Raw genomic sequence first — 6,000 nt, 5'->3', positions numbered from 1 at the left:
TGGAATATCGTGATGCCATAGATAGACCACGGAACTTTATACTTTACAGTGTTTATAAACCCCCAGAAATGATAAAAATATGAACATCAATAGTTTTTCATACAATATTGTTTTCTTCTAACTTGTTAAACATTTTATTTCGCTAGATTTCCCTGCAAAACATACAGGGCGTTTCCGACTCGATGGTACAGCATAAAAGAAATTAATCTGGATATAAACACGAATAAAAAAGCTAGAATAAACTCTTGAAAATTAAATTTGAAGATTCATCAAGTAGACATACTGTAGAATAGAACCGGCTGATACGTCTGACCATGACCTGTCGATTCCACTTCTTGTAATACTAATGCATGAGAACCTGGCAAATTATCAAATTCAATTTCCTCGGAAACGAAGCGTTGCTTGAAAAAAATGTTATCGCACATTTTCGGCTTACTTCTTTCTGTAGAATCTCAGAAGATCTTGTAGACCGCTAGTTTCGAAATCATGACATGAATCTATAAATTTTACTTAAGAACTTCCCTAGGAAAAAACGACACGAAAATATAGGATAAAAATGTTTCATCCTAAGCTATGTCTTTGGAAAAATCGGGTTTGAAAATGCAGGGAATACGCGTGCTACTAGGTAGGAATGGTCTGACGCGTCTGATCATGACCAACCAATTCTACTTCCTGCGTATATCAACGCTCATGCACTCGCACTAACTATTTCCACTCGAGTGGTGACTCTGAAGCGCCACTGAAAATTGTAGTGGCATTATTTCGAAGGAATTACATAAAATATTATAGATTTCTAAACATTTCATTATTATATGTGGAAATCGATAAAATAAAAATATTCTAAGATGGAAGGAAAATTTAGTTCTAGAATTAAAATTAAATTAGAATCAAAAGCACGCGAGGCCGACTAACCTTTGAACCCGATTTTCCCGAAAACTAGACGCCAAACAGAAAAATGTTACTCCATTTTTTCAATGTATTCTCACGCGTAGAATCACCCTGCCGGCTTGTACTTAAACGAATCCGAAATAGCGCAATGGAAGCAAATTTCAGTTGAAATCCAAGAATAAATAAAAATCCTGTAAATCTCGACGTGTGCCATCATTTTGTCCTATCCACTATAGTTTGCGAAAAACTGGAGGCCTAATCCCGAGTTTAATAAAACCGAAAGAAAGCAGCGATCGCGCGCGCGGCTAACGGGGCGTGCAGTTCGAACTGGCGGCAATTCGAAAGTTGGAGCGCAGTTACTTAAACGGGCGTTAAAGACAGTGGTAATTAACGAGCGGTCATTGTCGCGCGAAAGGTGAACGGGTGCGGCGCGGCTGGGTATAGGTTAACGGTAGAGGTGGTAGTCGAGGGGTGGTGGTGGTGGTGGTAGTGGTGGATCGGTGGTAGAAAATTTTGGAAGATCGTTTCGATAGTTGTTACGATGGGAGGAGTGGGTGTGGAGGTCGAGGAGGGTTGGGTGAGGGGGTACGATAGGGGGGTAATCGTGGAAATTAGCGAACAGCAGGTTGGTCGAAATACCGACGTACCTCGAGAGTCCGTCGGTTGGTGGGAGGATCGTAGGGGGTGGCCAATGGCGTTTGCGCGGGAGAAAGCCACGAAACGGGGGACAGATTCGTGGGGGGATCGTAGGAACGCGGTCGCATCGTCGCCTGGCAGCGCCGCGACGCCCTCGAGGCGAACTAGACGTTCCGCTCTGCGCTCGTTACCGAGGCATTTCTGCGTTTCTAACCTTGTCCTGGCGCTGCGTGTCGCTCCCTCCGATATCGCAACCGTGTGTTACGTTAGTGTCGCACGTATTCGCACCGTTCCTCTCCGGCGCGCGCTCTCCCGTTCCTCCTCGTTCCGAAGTGTCCCGGACACGGTGAACCGTGTTTTCGAAACCGTCGCCACCGACGGAGGACAGATAGAAGTCAGCTGACACGCGCGGCCCGATTCCCTTTGAATCGCCACCGAGGAAAACGCTCCCGGAATAGGGTAAGTGCTTCTCCTCCGTTTCTTCATTTCACGTTCAGGCGAACCCGCTGTCAAACGAAACGCAACCCGCGGCCGTTTCAAACCGCTCGTCGCGACGCACCGCGTTCCCGGGGCGCTCGAACCTTTCCTTTGAACTGGCTCGCTCTATAGGGCCGCTCGCGTCACCGCCGATAGTTTCGCGCGAAATTTTTAACGGCTACGTATCCCCTCAATTGTACAACCGCCGACTCTTCGATTCCTCAAGGACGATGTCCGACGCGCCGCCGATATTAATTTCTAATTGCGCGCGAAACGCGCGACCAGGTTCTCGCTCGACTTGCCAGCGGAAACGAGTTTCCAGTTTGGGTCGACATTCACTTGCCCCCCGGGGTCGAGCACTATTTTTATGGACTGCACAAATAAAAACTTATTTTCACTCTGACGCTGCAGGGTGGTTTTTATATAATCGTCGTGCGATTTTCTGCGGTCATAAGCAGGTGCTCCGACCGTTCTCGTCGTTGCTGGTCGGTTTTGAATATTTTTCGCTTTCTCGATATCGTAAATAATAAGAAGTCCAGAATTGATAGTTTCGCGAAACAGCTGATGAAGCAAGAGGGACATTGGTTTTAAAATTTTGGGAGCCACAGCCCGTGCAGTGACACACTTTCCGCCTCACCCTCCGCCGGGGGGTCAATACCTTAATTTCCGTCCTTGGCACGGTTAATTTGGCCCCGATAGTCGATAAGATAAGTCGACTGGCACCGTGAGGACACGCTCGACGCGCGGAGCCCCGAGACACGGCTCTCGGCCGAGGAGCCTAGAATTTTATATATTTTCGTTGCGGCAGGTCGATACTCGGAAGTGGCTGCAGTTGTTCTCCCGCGAGTAGTAGGGTCGAGTCCTACTCCGAAACGGGGGGAGAAATAAATTGTTCGACGCGTCGATCAGGCCGCGATCGATAGGCAGGAGCGATGTTCCGAGGATCGCGGAAGGGGATCCGGATAAAGGTCAGCCAACTCGAGCGTTCGATTTCCTTACCTTCTTTTCCCCGTACGGAAGTTTTTACGCAGTGCAGTACAACGTGGCGAACATGATCTCCGGCGACTTCTGCTGAATGAATCTGCCATCCTCGGATCGATCACCGGTTTCTGCGTCCACTATCTGGTCGGGCCACTCGCGCACCCGAAATAAATCGTTTAGAAAATGATTCTAATGACGATCGCGACGCCGACAAAGGGCCGAGGGACGACAAAGGGAGAAGCACCCACGAGTTTCGCGTCCCGGCACGGTAGAGACCTTTTTCTCTCTCTCTCTCTCTCTCTCTCTCCTCTCTTCCATTCTCCGTTCTTCTATTCTCTCGAAGCGTCGAACGTATCTCCCGCACAAACGTCCGAGCCGCCTCTACGTGCATTATCTTTTTGCTTCCTCCCTTCGCGTTCTCTCCATCTCCCTTTTCTGCGTGTTTTTTGTTTTCTTTTTTTGTTCGTTACCTTCTTTACGCCGTACCACGGGGAGAAAGGGACTGGCCAGGAATGTTTTTTCTTCCCTCGATCTCCCCTTGTTTCTTTCTTCCCTGTTGCCGCGGCTGGCGTTCCACGCTGCCACGCTAGAGCTCCTGTCTTCTTTCCTCCAGGCTTTTCCTTTGTCTCCCTGGAAACCTTGCGGTAGTTATGCGACGTTCGGCCCAGCCGCTTGGCTGGTAGGGTCGGAAAAAGGGGAAGGGGGTTGACTCCAGGTTGACGGTGGGGGCATTGGGCTCAGGCTTCGGGGTGGAGAGGATACGGTCCTGAACGTGACTTGGATGCAATATTTAAAAGCGGCACAACGTCAATACTCCACTCTCTCTCTCTCTTTCTCTCTCCCGCTCTCTCTCGCTCTCGCTCTTTCATCTTTTGCCAGCTGTCTCTGTCTCTCCATCTGTCTCTCCACGTCCTCCGTCTCTCTCTCTCTCGCGCTATCGGGCCGGTCCTCCCGCGACGTCTCCTCGCGATCCCCTCGCGATCGGTTACAGGCCAGGACGATCTTGAATCGGACGCTCGCTCTGACCTTAACCCAACTGCTCCCCACGCTGGGACGACCTTTCCCTCCGTCACGAAAGGGAGCCGCCTAACGTTTCCCGAAATTCGTTACCGTCGTCCCTCCGCGGAAATTTCTCCGTTTAACTTTCGGATCCCCCGGCCGTTCTTCGGAAATCTCATTGACCGGCCCTTTGAGAGGAAATCGAACGGGCCTAGGGCTGGGAAGCAGAAGAGACGGTTACGGTTACGGTGTTTGGTGCCTCCGTACGGGACCGAGAGTTCGCGGACTCGAGCCGATTCGTCGCGCGAATAATTCAGCCCGGCTCGCCGGAGCTCGAGATTTTCGATCACCGGGCGTCGAGAGTTATTGCCGTCCCGCTCCTCTTTGCTAATATTGCCTCTTCGGGGATACTTTATCAGACGCCGAGGCGCCTCGCCGATTTCTTCGCGACGTCTTCGTCTGTCCGCGGATTCGGGAAGATTCGCTCTCTCGCCTTCCCTTCCACGAAAATGAGAACGGGAGAGGGGGCAAGGGAAACGGACGATGACATAAAGGGCAGAGGAAAATGCAGGAAGTTATGACAATTATGAGAGGGAGGGGAGAGGGGGGAGCAGAACCGTCTAGATGTGCGACGGCTCGTGAAATGAAATCCGGGACGAGGGACGATCATTTATAAGTTCGACAGCCGGAATTCCTCTTTTTCCCTCTCGGTCGCCTTTATTCCTCTTGTTTCCTCTGTCCCGGGGCACGCATCCTCGGTAAATGGACTGCCTATAATCCAATTAAGACGTCGGCCCGGAGAAAATGGAGCGAGGCACGACGTCCCGGCATCGACATTCGATTTTTGGGAATGCTGTTAACGGAAAGAGAAATCTTAGGGGCTGATTCGATTCTATCCGCTGTCCGTTTCCGTTTGCCCTCGGCTCGAGTCGCCTTCGTGTGTCGTTCGGTCACACGTGATCTCACGTTTCACGGCGAGCCGAGCCGAGCCGAGCCGAGCCGAGCCGAGCCGTGCCGCGCCGCGCCGAGTCCACGGGGAAATTTTCAAACGGTGTATGCGGGTCACGGAGAAGAAGATCCTCGTGCTGTACATCTTGGTACCGTGTTCTAATTAAGAGGAAACTATAAAGTTTATCAACCCCTTCTGCGCTGTCTTCTTTGTGCTCCGCCGAGTAACTCGGAGATGTCAACTGGGGAAAAAATATTACGCCTCTGGTGAACAAGACACTCCACAACCGACGATGACGCGACGGTTCCCGAAAGAAGTATTAGGGGGACCCATGAGTAATCAATTATTTTGAATTCTAAAACAAACTTTGTAGAAAATTCAAATTTTCATTTCTTAAATAATGCTCCAGAGATCTGAAAAGATGATATTAAATGAGACACCCTGTATATTTCATCGGACTGATATTACTATTTTGTCGACTGTTCGAAATTCTATGGAAAAGTTATACATCCGAGAAAAAGTTCGATATTTTGTTTGACCTCCTTTTGGCTTGTTTCATTTAAATTGCTTTTGCCGTTTCGTCTGCAATATCTGAAATCGTTCATCTGCATCGTTTGATTCATTTCTCATATTACTACTTGTTATATCAAATTGCAGTTCTACGCTCATTTACGTGCATTATGTGAATTATTCCCATTTCAAAGAATCTACCCGAGCGTAGTTACATACGTCACGACCCAATAGTAGGAACATAGGAATGTCAACCTATAATTTTCAATCTATTAACACTAAACCTACCACCGTCGCCAAACTGACCGGTTCCAGATTTTATATTTTACAATCACTATAATTATAACGGTGCATTCGTGGGAAATGATGAAATAAATATATTTAGGAGAGCATGTATTATAATACGAACCGCACAAAATCCAAATAAATTCAATCTGGTAATTTTTATAAGAGAACATGTATTGGTTACTTTTAAGGCTCGGTAGGTTTACTGATAAAATTGCGGGGGAAAGTTGAGTTTCCGTTCGTTGCAATCGATGGAGAAAATTTCACATAGAGAT

The 6,000-nt window shown here is 48.6% G+C and overlaps 1 protein-coding gene across 1 annotated transcript in view; it reads left to right on the top strand.

The window, feature by feature from the left end:
* Positions 1-1,658: 1,658 nt before the first annotated feature.
* Positions 1,659-6,000, top strand: part of LOC143352908 (amyloid beta precursor protein binding family B member 1) — a 289,994-nt gene continuing 285,652 nt past the window's right edge. Inside the window, exon 1 of the mRNA XM_076785940.1 lies at positions 1,659-1,983. The gene's annotated coding sequence lies outside the window, so the exon portion shown is untranslated. The remainder of the gene's footprint in view (positions 1,984-6,000) is intronic.

The sequence above is a fragment of the Halictus rubicundus genome, chromosome 3, assembly GCF_050948215.1.
Source record: "Halictus rubicundus isolate RS-2024b chromosome 3, iyHalRubi1_principal, whole genome shotgun sequence".
In the NCBI taxonomy this organism is placed as follows: Eukaryota; Metazoa; Arthropoda; class Insecta; order Hymenoptera; family Halictidae; genus Halictus; species Halictus rubicundus.
This window is presented reverse-complemented; position numbering and strand designations above follow the sequence as displayed.